General features: G+C 51.9%; 1 protein-coding gene across 5 annotated transcripts in view; it reads left to right on the top strand.

Annotated features, from left to right (window-relative positions):
• LOC139753369 (orphan steroid hormone receptor 2-like) overlaps positions 1 to 19,316 on the top strand; it is a 467,590-nt gene that overhangs the window by 174,449 nt on the left and 273,825 nt on the right. The window lies entirely within an intron of this gene.

Consider the following 19,316-nt stretch of genomic DNA (forward strand, 5'->3'; position numbering starts at 1 on the left):
CAGCGGCTGCCACCTGTGGGCGGCCCGGGCTGGTATTTCACTGGTCCAGGGAAGGTTGCCAGGGACGGTAGTCCACCACAGGTCCAAGTGAGGTGGCCCGGGACGCTAGTCCACCACCACTGGTCCAAGGAATGCGTTCCAGGGCCTCTGGTCCACCGCTGGTCCAAGAGGGGTGGCTTGGGATGCTGACCATCTGATCCAAGGAGGGCGGGCTGAGACGTTGATCTGCCCTCTGGTCCAGGGAAGACGGCCCAGGAGTTTGGTCCATTGACCTTAGGCTGGTGGCCCTCGATGCGAGGCCGCTGGTCCGAGGAAGGTCGACCATGTCTCAGGTCTGCTCTACGTATGTCTGTTGGATATCATCATTGTATAGGGTGTACATCAGCTGGTGTCCTTAATTGCTTAACTTCAGTACTGGTGAGGACTGAAGGAGGGGTTCGGAATCGCAAATAAGAACACGGCGCTTTCTCCGGGTGGATAGCAAGGTGGTGAGGTGATGTAGATGGTACAGGGGTTAGGTGAGGTGAAGTTGGCAGGGTTCCCATGGTGCTCATGTAGAAGTAGGAGGTGAGGGGGTAGTCTTCGTGCGAGAGAAATGCTTGGACGCCGGGTCTCGTGGAGCTTCTGCATAAGAGAGAAGAGGCGTTGCCGAGGTCCAGGATTAGTGGACGGTTGCTCATTGTGCGGCAGGAGGGCGTGGCCTTCTCCCGTGGGTCAAGCTGCTTCTCGTGACAAGTGATGGCGATGTCCCACGTGAGTTGCGGAAGAGCCAGGAGCACCAGAGGCATTACAGCAGTGTGGCAAGCAAGCAATCACAAGGTGGACGCTTACAGACACCGGGCGAGTCTGTGTGTCCTGGAGCCAGTGCACTGCCCGGCTGGTGTGATGCCCGAGAGCGCACATAGTGTTAGCAGCGTGACCGCCAAGTCGACTACGCCTGGCTCGTGGAGGATTATACAGGAATCCTCATTGATGGAGATCCAAATGCGGCGGATCCCATGTCCACCCTGCGTCGCATGAGGCCACGAGTCCCCCGTCTGTTGCGACACCGGCCCAGGTATCCATGAGGCTGGAGCTCAACGACGCCACAGTGTATTACGCATTATGTACGTTGCTTCGGGTTGCGACCCACCATTCTTATGGGCATGGGTTCGAATCCCGGGTAGAGCAGCTGGCTCACAGCCAACCCAGCTTTCTTTTTATCCTTTTGGCTATTTGATGAATGAGTACCAGGCATATATATATATATATATATATATATATATATATATATATATATATATATATATATATATATATATATACATCATTGAGAGACGGGGCAACATAAATAGTAATCACATATAGTACCCAGATAGATGATATGGCTATACACATGACGGATGGGTTTGGATAATGTGAGTTGGACACTTATGGTTCTCCTTCATTATTTGTTATGATGTTGGTTAGCGTGTGTGTGTGTGTGTGTGTGTGTGTGTGTGTGTTGTCATGTTGGCCTTGATGAGAGTATCTCATTGTGATTCTTTCTCCTGAGGGAAGTGCAGGATGTCGTGGGTGTCCCACATATGGTGTGTGTGTGTGTGTGTCCCCCACACACCCCATGTTAGAAAGGTTCGCTTGTGTTCCCTCCCTCCCTCCCTCCTTTTCATCCACCTGCTTCCCCCCGCCCCCCACCCAAAGGCTCCTCACGTCTATGTAGTCTCGCCATTGTTACTTTTGTGTCGGGGGGGGGGGGGGGGGGGGGGTCGTGTACGTGTGTGCCAGGGAAAGCCAGACTGGGTCTTGGAGGCGCCAGGGCTGTGGGAGGCCTAACGCGCTACCAAATTTCCGCTTAACTGTGCTGGGGTACCGTGGCTAGGGTGAGGTGGTGCACTGGACGCACGCTAGACACGGCTGGGACAGATTACGTAACGTCTTCTCATAAGACATGAGCGTTAGTTAATCGAAGCGACAGACGTTGAACGGGACATTTGTAACATACTATTAAGGTAAGGATGAAAGGGTAAGAAAGAACAGAAATAGGACATTATCGAAGAGGTTGATGAAATTTAGCAAGATTAAAAGAGAGGGAGAGAAAAAAAAGTTCAGATAAATGTTTTAGATGAAATGTTAGAGAGATAGTCTGTCTCAAAATGGCATTGAGAAATACATGTGTCAGGTACAGAGAATGAGAGGGTTGCACCATCATGACGAAATGATATATAAATTGATAAGCCTCAGGTAAACTTAACACAACCTGGACAATAAACTTGGCAGAGGCAAGACTCACAGTGCCCGCACACTTCCCCACACACACTGGACTAAAACACTGTACTTACTTGATGTAGGAGCCACTTGAACTAAGACACTGTACTTGATGTAGGAGCCACTTGAACTAAGACACTGTACTTACTTGATGTAGGAGCCACTTGAACTAAGACACTGTACTTACTTGATGTAGGAGCCACTTGAACTAAGACACTGTACTTACTTGATGTAGGAGCCACTTAGATGTTGACTTTAGACTGGAAAATGATCTTGTGTGGGTGGTAAGTGCAATAACATCGCATTCCCCATAAGGTAGGGAATGCAACTTATACGAATAGTTTGGCGAACCTTCTGGTGTCTATCTATGTATTCTTGGAAGGACTTTGGTATGGGTATGGCGTCTGTTCATGGTGGTGTTAGGAAGTGATCGAGGCCATAGATCAACTATTCCTCGGCTGTTCTACGTCCCCTCTACGTGTCCTCGGCACTGTGGTTGCATTCTTAAGACAGAGGAAAGGAACGGGCTCCGACGGCAGTGTGGCAGAATCATGAGTTAACGTTCCCTCTCCCCCTCCTTCATCTCAGGTCATCCCCACGTAGGGAGGCACACGTAGCGACCCTTCATGTGTGCAAAACTTTCGTTAAGGTGTGACACAAAGCTCTGATTTCTAACCTTCCATCCTGTGGCTTTCCTTCCTTCCCATGTGGATCAAGTTCTCGTTTTCGTTTTGCTGAGCCCAGTGTCCGGTGATATAGACAGACCGACGTGTCCTCAGCATTGGTGTTCCTTAGGGCTCTCGTCTATGGCCTCCTCATCTTCACTAATCATTCGACGAGTCATTGTCTTTACTCTTGTGCCAGTGTTTCCCCCCTACACCCATCATCTCCATATATCCTATAGTCCTGGAATATATTGTTCGCGTTTGTTCAACCTTTAGTCTTTTCTTGGGAACTTCATATCACTGAAGTCGTTCTGCAAGATAACCTCGCGATTGTGGTCAAGATTCGGTCATCCCCCCCCCCCCCCCCCCCCCCCCCGAAGCAGGCGCTCCCGCTGTACAGAGGGTTCGTGGGTCGCTGTATATGGCAGTGCTTGCCTGCTAAGGGCCAGGAGGCTCTTCCTCCACCTCCCATATTAACAGCTGGCTGGAAATTGATTTACCCCCCCCCCCCCTCTCTCTCTCTCTCTCTCTCTCTCTCTCTCTCTCTCTCTCTCTCTCTCTCTCTCTCTCTCTCTCTCTCTCCGTTTCCTGTGTGTTCCTTCTCTTTCTTACCTCCGGAAGCATTGCTCTCACTGGCTGGGGAAGTGAGTGCTTGCGTTGTGGCATGCGAGTACGTATTGTTCCAACGGCGTGGGTCGACCACGCAGCGCCCGGCAGGCGGCCACGTTCCACAGGTATATAGTGTGAGCGTTGCCAGCGAGCGAGAGAGATTGACCCATATGATTGATGTCTGCTTCTGTCCTTCCACACCCTGCTTACGTGCCTTCCTACCCTGACGTAGCTGCGTGTTCCTTAGACCTAATTAAGGCGGAGGTCTTCTACCAATTGGACACCAGGTGACACATTTTCGTCCCCCAATACCACCATTTCCTTAGCCCCTCATGATCGGTGTTTATATGATGGACGAAGAATAAGCGGCATGCGACCGTGAGAGGCTGTTATCACATGTCATGGCGACGTCGGGCCACTTCTCCATGCGTAGGAGAAACAGGTGGGTGAGCAGAGCCATGTTGACGGGCCTTCCGCCCGCGTGCAGCTGTGGTGGTCAGCGGCTGGCGGTACCGGACGACAGACACGCTGAGGACTGGTCACGTGATGGTGTCCCCCCCAGATGCTGCTGCTGGTGTCAGCGGGTTGTGCAACGTTCCCGCCACCGCCCTCCATGTCCACTCTTGCCTCCGCGACGCGGGGAGAAGCCCCAGTGTTGTGTGAGTTTGCTAGCGTTGCGATGGGGGTTTTTGTGTGGGTTGTGAGGCCCTGGGAGAGACTGTGGAAGGGGGCGAGAGAGGTGGAGAAGGTATGGGGGACTGACTGACCTTCCCATAATAAGGGATGGGAGAGGAGGACCCATGTGGCCCCGTTGGCCGCTCCCAGCACTAGTCTCCCTCACAATCGGGGCCTGGTTGCCTGCCTGCCCTGCCCTGACATAAACCAAGCTCCACCAGACTGTTCAGGGCTGCAGGTAGCACGCCTCTCACCTGTACACATTCACAGCCCTGTGTTCATAGGTGTGTATAGTGTCGTCGCTGTATGATAACCACCATTCACGGATGCTGACGGTGTAGGAACTAAGGATCCTGCGGGTGTGCCTTTGCTCCTACCCTCTCTCTCCATGCACGACCCATCCTGTGTGGTTGGTGCTTCCTGGGGACTCCCCAAAGGGGTCCAAGTTTTCACTCAGGACATGTGGTCCGATTGTATACCACCTGTAGCGTGAGGTGGTCCGATTGTATACCACCTGTAGCGTGAGGTGGTCCGATTGTATACCACCTGTAGCGTGAGGTGGTCCGATTATATACCACTTGTAGCGTGAGGTGGTCCGATTGTATACCACCTGTAGCGTGAGGTGGTCCGATTGTATACCACCTGTAGCGTGAGGTGGTCCGATTGTATACCACCTGTAGCGTGAGGTGGTCCGATTGGGTACCACCTGTAGCATGAGGTGGTTCGAATGTAATCTACCTGTAGCGTAAGGTGGTCCGATTATATACCACCTGCAGCGTGAGGTGGTCCGATTGTGTACCACCTGTAGCGTGAGGTGGTCTGATTGTATACCACCTGTAGCAAGAGGTGGTCCGATTGGGTACCACCTGTAGCGTGAGATGGTCCGAATGTAAACCGCCTGTAGCGTGAGGTGGTCCGAACATAACCCACCTGTAGCGTGAGGTGGTCCGAATATAACCCATCTGTGGCGTGAGGTGGTCCGAATATATCCCACCTGTAGCAACAGATGGTCCAGGCATAAGCCATATAAGGCATCGGTTATTCCTGATGTAAACCATCTACAGCAACAGATGTTTCTGACCCACCATCAGTAGCAGTAAACCATACATCCCCGTATGGTTTACCTTCCCTCCCACAAGTTACAGCAGTTTACCCACAATCCGTCAGGCAGGTTACAGTAGTTTACCCACCATCCGCCGAGCAGGTTACAGTAGTTTACCCACCATCCGTCGAGCAGGTTACAGCAGTTTACCCACCGTTCGTCAGGCAGGTTACAGCTATTTCCCCGCTATCCTTGAGCCAGGTTACAGCAGTTTACCTCTCGTCCGTCCGGCAGGTTACAGCAGTTTACCTGGCGCCCCTCCTCCACGCACGTAGTGTGGATGAGGTCGTGTGGTGGGGAGGTTGATCACCCCTACCCACGTACAGTAGTAGTGGGGAGGTCGATCACCCTTACCCACGTACAGTAGTGGGGAGGTTGATCACCCCTACCCACGTACAGTAGTAGTGGGGAGGTTGATCACCCCTACCCACGTACAGTAGTGGGGACGTGGGTCACCAGGACTTGGAGGACAGATTCAATAACAGGGCAACCGTGAGCGCTGATTGGCCGATGATAAACCTTGATTAGCGATTGGTAAGCGGAGACTGGCGATCGATAAGCTTCAGTCGCCAGCGTCCAAGCGTTGATTGCCAGAGTGCTCAGCGTTGATTGGTGGTTGATAGTTCGCTGACCTCCCGGTGAGGTGCGGGGGTGACGTGTGAGGAGGTGTGCGTTGTGAGGGAGGATGATGGGGGAGGGGGTGGCAGAAGGCCGACACTTTGTTATCATCTTATCACCGTGGCTGTGACGGGGCGAGGTGCAGCAAGGTGAGTGACTGGGGCTCGCAGTGTTTGGCTGCTGCTGGCGCTCACTACTGGCGCAAAAGTTCGCTGGGTCGCGCCTTGCCTCTGCCTCAGAGTGACTCCTGTGTTATTAGGGTCGTCTTGTGAGTCGCTGCTGCTGCACTCGCTTCCTGAGTCAGTCTGTGAGACACTTACCTGCGGTGTATGATGTGGGCGAGGAAGCTGCTCAGAGAAGGTGGAGCTGAGAGACACAAGAGATTGTAGATATGCATCGTGTTGGGTTGTTGATGTATTGTGTAGGGTTATTGATGCGTGTCTGAGGAAGTTCGTGATGTATATTTAGGGCCTTATACATATACCTACGGCATAATGTATATGTATGTGTGTGTGTGTGTGTGTGTGTGTGTGTGTGCGCGCGAACTGGGATAGTAAGTAAACATTGTCGTGGTAGGAGGATCGGCACTGCGCCCTCCAGGATACACACAAGACAAGTGCCATTATTGTGGATGGTATACCATAACCCTCAGAGGTCAGGTCAAAGGTCAGGCTGTCTTGCCCAAGGGTCGCACCGTCGTGGTCAAGGGGTTGAGTGGGTGTGGGAGTCATCGCTCAGAATTGACGTAAGAAGTAGAAGTTGTGGGGGAATGGGAGAGAGGAGGGGGTTAAGACTTGCCAGGGGGGTTCACTGTGCCACTACCGCAGTGCTGTGGTCGTGCCAGTTTGTGCCTCAGTCCTGTGGTCGTCCAGTGGTGCTGTGGTAGTGACACACTGCTGTGATCATGGCAGGTTGTGGTAGTGCCACATTACTGTGGTTGTGCCACAGCAACTGTACTGCAGGCCCAACGGGCGGCAAGTGGGTGATGGAGGGGAACAGGTAATTGGTGGGGGTGGAGGAGCATCCGGCAGCCCGCCGCTCTTATCTGTGGTCAGGCCCACCCTCCTGACCCTTCACCCCCCCCCCGGCTAACCCTCCTGACCCCTCTCCTCCGGCCCGCCCTCCTACACCCTCACAGCCTATCTCACGACGCCACGTTACCCTCTGGAAACGCTTCCTCTCATCTCCTCTCTCATGTTTCTCATTTTACTCTCATTTTTGTCCCTCCACAAAGTCGTGCCTCTCCAAGCGTCAGCCAGCAACTCTCGTGATGAAGCCACACTCGCATGTTCTGCATAATCTCTGACAGCGATCTGATGTTAGCCCCGCGACCCACCTCGACCCATGCAGGTAACAAGGATTACACGTCATGGACCTCGAATGACCTCGTGTGAGCCAGGGTAACTCCCCAGGTCACAGAACAAGAACTCGAGCAGGGAGGCAGGTGTAACGTTCACTGTGGGAGGTTCACCTGCCCTGCGACTTGCGCCAGTCACCGCCACTTTGGGTAGTATTAAGGAAGGCCAGTGAATAGTGGGAGTGGAGGCGTGGTTGGACCTCCTGTGGTGAAGGTTGAACCCGTCTACCTGCTCGGGTACCTGGTCTGTGTCCTGGATGATTGCTCTGCGTCACGTAAGGTACCCGAGGTCCATGACAAGACACCCATGCACTACCTGCTTGCCAAGGTCCCGTAGCTTTACTACTGGTGCGGCAGGAGGGTAGCCGAGCACTGAGGTTCGGAAGGTCAACAGATTTCTGTGTGGTCCGCTGGGAGAGGCGAAACAGAGTCCTGTTGCCACTGGATGTAAGAGTAGGAGAAGGAGTCCTGTAGGAGAATTGCATTCTTGCCAGGTCGTCTAGTATGCCGACGTCATGTGTCAGGAGGAGAATTTCGATCTATTTTGCTTTATATAGCAGGAGGAAGAGACGCAGCCGAGGTCCTGTAGTCGAGGTTGCTGCAGAAGGCGGGCTGACGTGGTCCCATGGAATTCTTGCCGACGGAGGCTTGAGTCACATGGGGCTGGTGCCGCATGAGTTGTAAGTGAGTCATCTATCGGGAGACATGTTCAGGTGTAAGGAGAGTGTGTTTGGTGTACTGAAGCCAGGAACTGCCTGATGGATGCAGATGGAAGGAGACCGACTGTTATATGCAACCGTGGCTGATAATGGTGGAGCGATAGCGGCCCACGTCAGTGAAGATGACCTTTTAGGGATGAAGGAAGGAAGGCTCGTGATTGTGGCAGGAGCCTTGGTAGGGTTGGATCTGCTGTGACGGTATAACCTCTCTCTCAGCTGGGGCACTTAGGTTACGACCTGGGTAGTTATTCTGGGTCTCAAGAGGTCCTGGACAAGACAAACAAATACCTGTTTAGTTCATACCAGGTCACGTGAGTAATGTCAGGTTGCTGTCAGGAAAATAATGCAGGAGTATGGATCCACGATGGCCTCTTGTGTAGCAGTGCGAGGTGAAGCGTTGCTGTCAGAGAGGCAGGGATTTGTGAACTGACCTGGGAAAACGTCGCTACTTTTCCTCCCTGTCCCAAGCCTTATCCGAGACAAATATAGTGATGATGCTTATTACAAGACATCCACAGTTAACTGGGTAGACTTTGGTCTTGCCTCTGGACGATGTATGGTTATGGATCTCCCCTTGTCCTCAGTCTTGACGTGATACTCTGGGGTTTGTCTGAGGCAGAGTGTGCTAGGAGTGTCATGGGAGGTGAATTAGTTGCTATTTGCAGATGACACCGCTCTGTTGGAAGACTTTAGGGAGAGTTTTTTTTTATATATATCTTTTTCATGCTAAAAAGTGCTGAATGAATGTTATGTTCTATCCCTCTCTAAAGGCCTTAAAATCTATCAATCCAGAAAGAAACTGTATGAAGCTGGCGACTGAACTTTTGTGTGTGTGTATATAAAGTTGAGAATAAATGTAAGCAAAAATTAAGATAATGAGGTTCAGGAGGTGGGTGAGGCAGGATGGTTGGCGTGTAAGTTTACATGGGGAAAGGCCTGGAAGAAGTGGAGTGCTTTAGATACCTGGGAGTGGACGTGGTAGTATATCGGGACTGACAGTGAGTCTCAATGTGAAAGAGGGAACTAAGGTCGTGCGTGCTTGAGGGAGTGTGTGGGAAGGAGAAATCAGCGTCTGTAAGGGCGAGCGATAAGCATTTCTGAACGTGTAGTGTGGAAGTGAGTCTTGGTGCCTAGATGCAGAAGAAAGTAAGAGAGGGTGGATATATTGGATATGAAATGCAGGAGAACGGCATGTGGTGTGAGGCTGACCAATCATGCAAGAAGTGACGGGAAGAGGTGTGGTAATTAGCATATTGCCTGTTTGATGGGGCCGATCAGTGTGCTGAAATGGTCCGACAATTTCGATAAGATTAGTGAAGGGAGACTGACAAATAGATATATGTGTCTCAGAAGTGGAGGGGAAAAGGGAAGGGAGAGACAAAGAACAGAGAAGAATGGCTTGAAGGAGGCTTTGGGGCATCGGGGCTTCAACATTCAGAAGGGTGAGAGACGTTTACCTCAGAGAATAGTGTCATATATGGTGGAGGGAGGCACTGGCTATCACCGGGATGAACATAGGCATATACAGTTGTCATGGTAAACTGTAGAAGGATCTGTAAGGCTTGACTAAGGATGATACATTGTACATGACAGCTTCAGACGAGATGTGTTCAAACGAGGCAATTGCTTGTTTATTCCCAGCTCCACTTCGTTCAACTGGGAAAAGTATATATATATATATATATATATATATATATATATATATATATATATATATATATATATATATATATATATATTATCCCTGGGGATAGGGGAGAAAGAATACTTCCCACGTATTCCCTGCGTGTCGTAAAAGGCGACTAAAAGGGGAGGGAGCGGGGGGGCTGGAAATCCTCCCCTCTTGTTTTTTTTTTTAATTTTCCAAAAGAAGGAACAGAGAAGGGGGCCAGGTGAGGATGTTCCCTCAGAGGCCCAGTCCTCTGTTCTTAACGCTACCTTGCTGATGCGGGAAATGGCGAATAGTTTGAAAAAAAAAAAAAAAAATATATATATATATATATATATATATATATATATATATATATTAGCCTGTGTGTCTGTGTCTGTGTATATACATGTGTATGTGGGTGGGTTGGACAGTTCCTCATCTGTTTCCCTGCGCTACCTCGCTAACGCGGGAGACGGCAATTAAGTATAACAGAATATATATAGTCAGTGGAGAAGTACATGGGTTAGTTGAAGCTGCCATAGACTTTGAACACCAAGACGCCCACATAATGAGTATTGTGAGCACATATTTATATAGCCAGTATAGAACATACAAGGAAAATCATGGGTAAGTGTGTTAGCATAATTGTATATGAACAGGAGAACCTCACACTGGCTGGCGTGCACAGTACCTGGGGGGGGAACCTTGAGTACGTCCGTGTCATTGAAGAATTTCCAGACGTCAGGAGACCTGGAGGCTTGGCGGCGGTGGTAAAGGGGGAAGTGTGGAGCAGGACACATGGTGGCCCGGGTCCTCCAACCTGCGGGAGCCTCACCGCAGGCACTCGCCCAAGGGTCGTAGAAGTTGCGTCTGGGTCGTGCCAGCCTATATTTAGTGGCACCGCCCCCGAGCCTGACCCAAGTACGGGGCCTCTCGGCTTGATGCGACGGAGACAGTACGCGGGAGGAAAGTATTTGAGTCCACCCTCAAATTTTGCACAGAAAATGATACAATGCCGAGGGGACTCTCCACACCAGTAGTCACAACACGAATGTTAAGTACATTTTAAGTAGATGATTATTGCCGTCCGTGGCGTCTTGCTCTGCAGGAAGGAGGTCGTTCTGAGTTGGTGTGAGGAATGGTTGTGGGTGTAAGTGATAGGGGAGGAAGCTTGGGGTTGCCTTTTAAGTAGCCACCTGTAGGGGGAGGCATACTGCCCAGGCGGACCTCCTTATACGTACTGTGGTGCGGGCCAGGACCCTCCTCAGGCGGCCGATCTCGGAGGGCGTTGGAGCTCCCTGCCTCCACCTGTCGTGGTGAACTGGGATGAGGTGAATATATGTAGGGGTGCTCAGAGACGAGTGTACACACACACACACACACACACACACACACACACACACACACAGGGATATTTGTTTACGTACTTCTGTTATAAAGTTAATAAGATCAGATTTAGATTCGACTCGTTAAGGTTTGATAGTCTCACGGTGGTGGTCAGGTGTCTGGGTAGCCCTGCGTCAGGTAGACCCATGATGGTGGTCAGGTGTTGGGTTAGCCTTGCGTCAGGTAGTCCCATGATGGTGGTCAGGTGTTGGGTTAGCCCTGCGTCAGGTAGTCCCATGATAGTGGTCAGGTGTCTGGGTAGCCGTGAGGACTTGCAGCCTACCCAGCGGGAGGACCTGTCACCGCTCCCGTAAATATTTAACAGTTTCCGGGGGCTGGGGATAAACCTCTTAACCCCTGGAGGAACATTCCTGGTAGGCTTCACCAGGGCCTCTGGAGCCTCCCCGACTGTAGCACCAGGGAGGCAGGTAACGACCACGTCCTTCCCCCGCGCCTCCGTCAGGCTGGTACTTGTTACGCCATCTGCCAGGCCCTTGGTCATCCCCGTCTGAAGTTTAGGTTGATATCATCCCCGTCTAAAGTCGTTGTTGATATCATGGTCGACTTTTGTATAATTGGGTCGTCATACCCAGCCAGGGGTCGTCATACCCAGGGGTCTCATGTAACAAGCAGTTTGACAGAAGGATTGTTGGCGTCGGTGGATGTACTGGGAGGGCCATACAGTGGCTACTGGTAGTGGATAATGTACTGGGAGGGCCATACAGTGGCTTCTGGTAGTGGATAATGTACTGGGAGGGCCATACAGTGGCTTCTGGTAGTGGATAATGTACTGGGAGGGCCACACCGTAGCTACTGGTAGTGGATGATGTACTGGGAGGGCCACACCGTAGCTACTGGTAGTGGATGATGTACTGGGAGGGCCACACCGTAGCTACTGGTAACGTTCTGGGAAATATCACTGGGTGAGGGAGAGGTGCGGTGGGTGTCGGTCACGCGGCCCGTGAGCTCCGGGGTGTTGACATGCCGGGGAAGTAGAGGGTTGGGGACCAGCTACACCACCAGCGGCATCTGTATGTCTGGCCGCCACAGCCAGGGGCGTCATTCCTCGTATTGTGTAAACAAAAAAGAAAAAACGTTTTGCAAAATATTTCCCAATATCTGTCTTTAGAGTTTGTATTGAAGGGAAACTTTTAGAATTCTGGATAATAGATATATGAACACGAGTCTGTGTTAGTGAAGGTAGACACGTAGACGGTAGTATGAGAACAGAGGGTCACACTTGTGTGTGGGTTCTTTCAGTATGTGACAAGGGAACATTACTCGACACACTCGCATCCAGCTAGAGGGTCTGGAACACCTCGGCTGTCTTCCTGGGTATCATTAAAGCCTTATTCCAGTGCCCTGGAATGTGATGAGTGGCCGCTAGGGCATACCTGGAAACCTGTTATATTTACTCCTAGAATTTATGCTGTGTGATAACGTGTGGTTGTGTGTGTGTGTGTGTGTGTGTGTGTGTGTGTGTGTGTGTTTGTCTTATGGCTTTGTCTTTGGAGGGGCTGATATACCAGCCGACCAGGGGTAGGCAGGAGGTGCTCATCCCTGAAAGTGGTTTAATGTAATTCTGCAGTGCCGTTCTTACCCCCTTGGGCATGACGATACGACTCTCCACGCCGACGGTACGACCCTGGAGCGAGCACGACCTCGTGACCCTTGAGTTTCATGGCCTGGCCTTTAATCTGACCCTAAAGGACCATGTCAAAGGCCAGGCCATCGTATCCAGGGGTCGTACCGTGCGGGTGTAGGGTCATAACGTCGTGCTCAAGAGGTTATGTGCGTGGGGGGAGTGCTAGAAGTATCGGACAGCCTCTTTCCTTGGTAAGTCATAAAGCCAGGGAGGAGGAGAGGGCGCAGTGTGGGCGTGAGGCAGGCGCTGGTGGCTCGGCCTGCAGTACAAGAGGAGGAGGTCGCCAGCAAGTACGGTTGAGGAGCCATAGTCTGCAGTCGTATGTGCCTCTGCTTCGAGTAGGGTGTGTGGGCATCCCCCCGTGGCCAGTGTCCACGTAACGTTATGTGTGGCGGGGCCTCGGGGTCTTGTGGCCTGGCCTGAGGGTACGTGAGGCGGGCGGGAGACAACAGAAGCAGCATCAAGAACACTTGAGCTCCCGGGGTCAGGGCAAAGCCGAGGTGGGCGGCGCCTTAAATATAGCCTCCGACCTGCCTGCTGCCTCACGTCTTCGTCGGCGGCCTGAAGGGTAGGTGGGCTCAGCGGGACGTGTACCACTGTGTATAGTGGCCTGGAGGATCGTGGGACTAGACCAGAGTGGGTGGGGCGGAGGGTGAGCAGAGGTTACAAAGGCACCTTGATTGACCCCGCCCGCCCCCGCTTGGCTTGGCTGAGGCCGGGGAGAGCCGGGAGCAGGTCACTGGAGGACCGCACTGTGCGCAGTGGGTCACATGTCGCCTTAGAGTCCCGCGTAAACAGCTGTACACTTACTTATTCCCCAGCGGGACGAGAGTTAGCAGTAGCAACGCCCTACTGCTTCGTGACCACCTGAAACCCCAAGTGTTTTCTGGGCTGTAGTCATAAATGGCTCCAGAGGAGAATGTAGACGCTAGACTCATGGAGAAAAATGGAATTCGTTTGTGGGTAAAAGTTATTCAGCGTACAGCATCGGCAGGTGAAGACGTGCCGTGATTTCTATTGAATTCACATCTTAAATGGAAATCTTGAGAGCTCGGGGGGAGGTCACAGCTGAGGTGATAAGCCGCCGTGTACCCTGGGAGGGCCGGGTCCTGGCCAGGAGCAGTAGCAGGGCCGCCAGCCTCTCCTCCCACTAGGGAGGAAGTTCCTCCTCGGCCGCCGCTCCCGCCCTCCTCCTCCTCCTCCCACCCTCCATCCTGCCTCGCCGTCAGTAGGAGGAGGTAAGACGCCCCTTCACATAACTTGACGTAACCACACACCCACGCTGGTGGTTGGGGAGGGTTAGGGAGTGTGTGTGTGGGGGGGAGGAGAGGCTAGTAGAGCTGATGTGCCGGGTCAGAGCGGCACTCTGGCACTATATTTAGCGTGCCACGACCTGAGCGGGGGGCCAACCCAAGCCTGGGCCCTTCCCTCCCTCATCCTGACACACCAGCCAGCCAGACCAACCATGGAGGCTCCTCTCTCTCTCTCTCTCTCTCTCTCTCTCTCTCTCTCTCTCTCTCTCTCTCTCTCTCTCTCTCTCTCTCTCAAATAGGTACTCTTATCTCATGTAGTTAATATAGTTCCTAATAATATATATTTTCATATAAATTTTTCAGATGGGAATAAAGACTTTATTTGATATATATATATATATATATATATATATATATATATATATATATATATATATATATATATATATATATATATATATATATATACTTTCTCTGTGGTCGGTTGGCATTTGGTAGCTACGACCCAGGCTTGTGTGTACGACCTGTGACCCAGCAAGCTGTTGCCTCGAGCATTTCTTGTGCCAGACTGACACAAGTCGCTGGGTCATCATGATCAGGTCAGAGGAATCTAGCCAGCCAGCTGTTTGCATCCTTCCTCACGTGGGCCTGACCCATGCAGCATGTGTGTGACGCTCGCCCCTCACCGTGGGTATTAAGGCATGTCACAGTCATGTTACGGATTATGAGGAGCCCGTCACAGTCATGTTACAGGTTGTGAGGTCCGTCACAGTCATGTTACGGGTTGTGAGGCCCTTCACAGTCATGTTACGGGTTGTTGAGGCGTGTCACAGTCATGTTACGGGTTGTGAGGTCCGTCACAGTCATGTTACGGGTTATTAGGAGCCCGTCACAGTCATGTTACGGGTTGTGAGGCTTGTCACAGTCATGTTACGGGTTGTGAGGCCTGTTACAGTCATGTTACGGATTGTGAAGCCTGTCACAGTCATATTACAGGTTGTGAGGCCCGTCACAGTCATGTTACAGGTTGTGAGGCCCGTCACAATCATGTTACGGGATGTTGAGGCGTGTCACAGTCATGTTACGGGTTGTGAGGCCCGTCACAGTCATGTTATGGGTTATGGGGAGCCCGTCACAGTCATGTTACGGGTTGTGAGGTTTGTCACAGTCATGTTACGAGTTGTGAGGCCCGTCACAATCATGTTACGGGTTGTGAGGCCTGTTACAGTCATGTTACGGATTGTGAGGCCTGTCACAGTCATATTACAGGTTGTGAGGCCCGTCACAGTTATGTTACAGGTTGTGAGGCCCGTCACAGTCATGTTACGGGTTTTGAGGCCCGTCACAGTCATGTTACAGGTTGTGAGGCCCGTCACAGTCATGTTACGGGTTGTTGAGGCCTGTCATAGTCATGTTACGGGTTGTGAGGCCCGTCACAGTCATGTTACGGGTTGTTGAGGCCCGTCACAGTCATGTTACGGGTTGCTGAGGACTTTCACAGTCATGTTACGGGTTGTTGAGGCCCGTCACAGTCATGTTACGGGTTGTGAGGCCCGTGTCGGCCGCCGTACAAGTTGGCAGGTGTGACTTGGGTTCCTTCTGTGTAGTGTACAGCGAGGGAGGGTTACTACACTCGTGGGGCCCCCACCCCCCCCCCCCCCAACACTCTCCTCCTCATACAACTTTATAAACTTGTGTATGACGTCAGAATTCACTAAGTTCGTCACTGAGTGTGCCTCGTTCATCCACCACTCTCATTGTCGCCTAATGTTGTTGTCAGCATCACTTGCTGTCCTGTGACCATGCATTGTGTATCTGATGTATCCTAGTCCTCTCTTCCACTTCCCCTGATGACATGGGGACCTGTCCAGTAGGGCCCCCACCTGCCACCCTCGTTCGTCCCTGTATTGTACCCACTGTAACCCACTGTACCACTGTACTGATCTACTGCCTACCTCCCTAGATATGTGCCCATCATCCACACTCCCACTGGAGTACTTTGCCTGTGTGTAGCAAGATAAACACATATTTGAAAACTAGAAATAAAAACAAAAATTGTACAAGTCCTTCATTAATATCTTTTCTTACATTTTTTTTTGTTAATTTCTTTTTGTAGATGTTCTTTTTTTTATGTCCCTTTCGAAGAACCGTTCACTGTTAACAACAACATCAAACTTGTTTCAAAACTTGATGGTTGTGATCAAGTCACCCCTCGATCTTCACTTTTCCATACGGGCGACTTTATATGACCTCTCATTTTAGTTCTTTGTGCCTCTGATGACCAGCCTTAAAGAATCATGTTTTCGTCTTCGTCTCCGTCCACGTCTTCGTCCTCATCTTCTTCTACGTCTACGTCTACGTCTTCGTTCTCGTCTATGTCTTCGTCTTCGTCTACGTCCTCGTCTACGTCTACGTCTTCGTCTACGTCTTCGTCTTCGTCTTCGTCTACGACTTCGTCTTCGTCTTCGTCTTCGTCGTTGTGAATAACGCACTGAGCATCTTGACCGTTTCCGTTAGTACTGTTGTGTTATGTGACAGCAGACACTTGGTCTCCATAAATACTTTCCTGAGGTGAATTCTGGCGACGTGTTCAGCGCGGTTCAGCCCCCCAGCCCCCCCCCCCCCCCCCCCCCAGTTCCTCACCCACACACACACACACACACACACACACACACATATTCCCCCATCTTATTTTCTCCTGGATACAAGTCGTATTGAAGACTTATTATTTTCTCTATCCCATCCTCAGATCTTTATCTATACACTCGGCTTGGAATTTCAAACATGTATTAGAGCGACTTTGGTGTTTGTCCGGGTCCCCTTGTAGTGTGATGCAGTCCTCATCATGGTGGGGGGCAGCGAGTGTGTCAAGTTTCCATCTCGCACATTGGTACAGGTTTATCGACCTGCCCCGAGGTCGGGAGGGTGAACACCTGGGTCGGGTGTGGGCCGACTCCTGCCGCGCCCAGAATCCGAACCCTTGCGGGCCCGTGTTGACTCACAGTCCGTAACGCTAACCATTGCGCCACAGTGGCTCGTGTGTGTGTGTGTGTGTGTGTGTGTGTGTGTGTGTGTGTGTGTGTGTGTGTGTGTGTGTGTGTGGCAGGAGTGTCACCCTGCCCTTGTCCGTGGCCGGAGCCGCCGGCTGCTTTCTCGCCGCTGGCACACGCACGTGTGATATGTGAGTGTCACGTGCCGCTGTGACTGCCTGGTGACATCCGCCGCATGACAGGCACATGTCACCCGCCGCATGACAGGCATGTGTCACGGGGCGGGTGTTCCCACACTGATGGCTTGACGTCTTCAAGTTCCCGGACGTCTCACCGGTCACCCGGAGGGGAACCTGTGGAGGTCTGTCGGTCCACCCTTGTCCTCTCCCCTCGTAGGTCCCTCCTGTTGCCTCCCCTCGTAGGTCCCTCCTGTTGCCTCCCCTCGTAGGCCGACACTTTCCATTTCAACCCCTGCTCCCGATGGCTGACGGACCACAGGTGTGTGGTTCCCCCGGAGCTCCAAGGAGGAAAGTGTCAGCACCTAGTCTCTCTCTCTCTCTCTCTCTCTCTCTCTCTCTCTCTCTCTCTCTCTCTCTCTCTCTCTCTCTCTCTCTCTCTCTCCCTGGCCGTGTGTACCCTGGCCCTGCGTGCCATGATCTTGGCACTGGTGTTGCGTCACAGGGACAAAGCCCCGCGCAGAATGTTACTGTAAGAGGTTAGTTCTAATTGCCGCCTCCGCCGCTCCTCCCTCCCTGGTTCCTCTCGCCTGTATTTCCCTCACTTCTCGTCTCATTCTCTGCGGCATCCTCCGCCTCCTCCAGTGTTTCCCCTTCATTATCACATTCATCGGTGGCTTTTATTCGCCAACATCCTCCTCCTATTCTTCTCCAGTGGACCTGACCGGTATTGTTTGGCTGGCAGGCTGGGGGGGACTGTGGGTTATAGCCCACACATTGGCGCGCTGCTCCCACACCTGCTACCCAACCACAACCTCCCCCACGCACTCGCCCACACCAGCCCAACGCTACTCCTACACCTGCCCACCGCTACTCCCACACCCTCGGCCACATCAGCCCACCACTACTACACCTGCCCACCGCTACTCCCACACCCTCGGCCACATCAGCCCACCGCTACTACACCGACCCACCGCAACTCCCACACCTTCCCACCAGAATCCTCACACACACCCCCAGCACACCAGCTCACCACTACTCCCACATCTGTCCACCACAACTCTCACACACCCGCCCACCACATCAGCCCACCACAACTCCCACACCCTCGGCCACACCAGTCCACCAGCACTACACCCACACCAGCCTTGGCAGCTGGTCGTGCAGCAGCGGCTCGGCCCACCACTGTGACCAGCACCAGCCACAGGGCTGGTCAGCCAGGCCCAGAACTACCTGCACACATGACCTCAACATCCTATTGGGTTTCATGTGAACACTTCTCGACCAAATGAACGAACTTTTGTAAGTGTAAAGTAAGTCTAGTTTTCACCCAAGCGAACGACGACCGAATGAATGAGCTCTGTACGTGTAAAGTAAGTTTGATACTTAATTAAGTGAATGCCCAATGTACTTATAAAGTAAGTTAACCCATCCTGGAAAGGTTGGAAGATGTCTGAATCTTCTTCCATCACAATATGGCCTGAAGATATGGTGGAATATCATTTCCGTGAATATTTTGGTTTTGTTTCGTTTCGCAAAACATCGTAGATTCTTTGTTCGCCGTTAGTTGGCTTGAATCGTCTTTGTCATTATTCGATGGGGAACGCAAGATTGTAGTAGGTAGGGTACGTGTGAGGTGTACAACTCCGTTTTCTCTTACCCTCTCTGGGATTAACGAGATCATTGAGGTTCTGCGTGGCCATTTTGTGCTATGGCCCAGTGGTGTTGAATGTATCAGAGGTACAGGGGTTCGCATCCCCTGCTCTAGAGGGCCACGAAGAGAACAGACACCGAACATGCCAGAGGTTTCATAAGTCCACTTGTGTAACTTACAGTAGCATGGTTACAGTAGCATGGGACATGTTTGGCTCTGATGGCTCTGGCTCTCACCTGACCCTAAACCAGCGGTGTAGAGATCTGGGCACCGTATCCAAGGGTCGTACATCGTCGTGCTCTAGGGTCGTAAACCGTCGAGGTGCTTAAGGGTCGTACATCGTCGTGCTCAAGGGTCGTATATCGTCGTGCTCAAGGTTCGTACCGTCGTGTTCAAGGATCGCACCGTCGTGCTCAAGGGTCGTACCGTCGTGTTCAAGGGTCGTACCGTTGTGTTCAACGGTTGCACCGTCGTGCTCAAGGGTCGTACCGTTGTGTTCAACGGTCGTACCGTCCTGCTCAAGGGTTCGCACACTGTCGTGCTCAAGGGTCGTACCGTTGTGTTCAACGGTT

The sequence above is a fragment of the Panulirus ornatus genome, chromosome 14, assembly GCF_036320965.1.
Source record: "Panulirus ornatus isolate Po-2019 chromosome 14, ASM3632096v1, whole genome shotgun sequence".
Classification (NCBI taxonomy): Eukaryota; Metazoa; Arthropoda; class Malacostraca; order Decapoda; family Palinuridae; genus Panulirus; species Panulirus ornatus.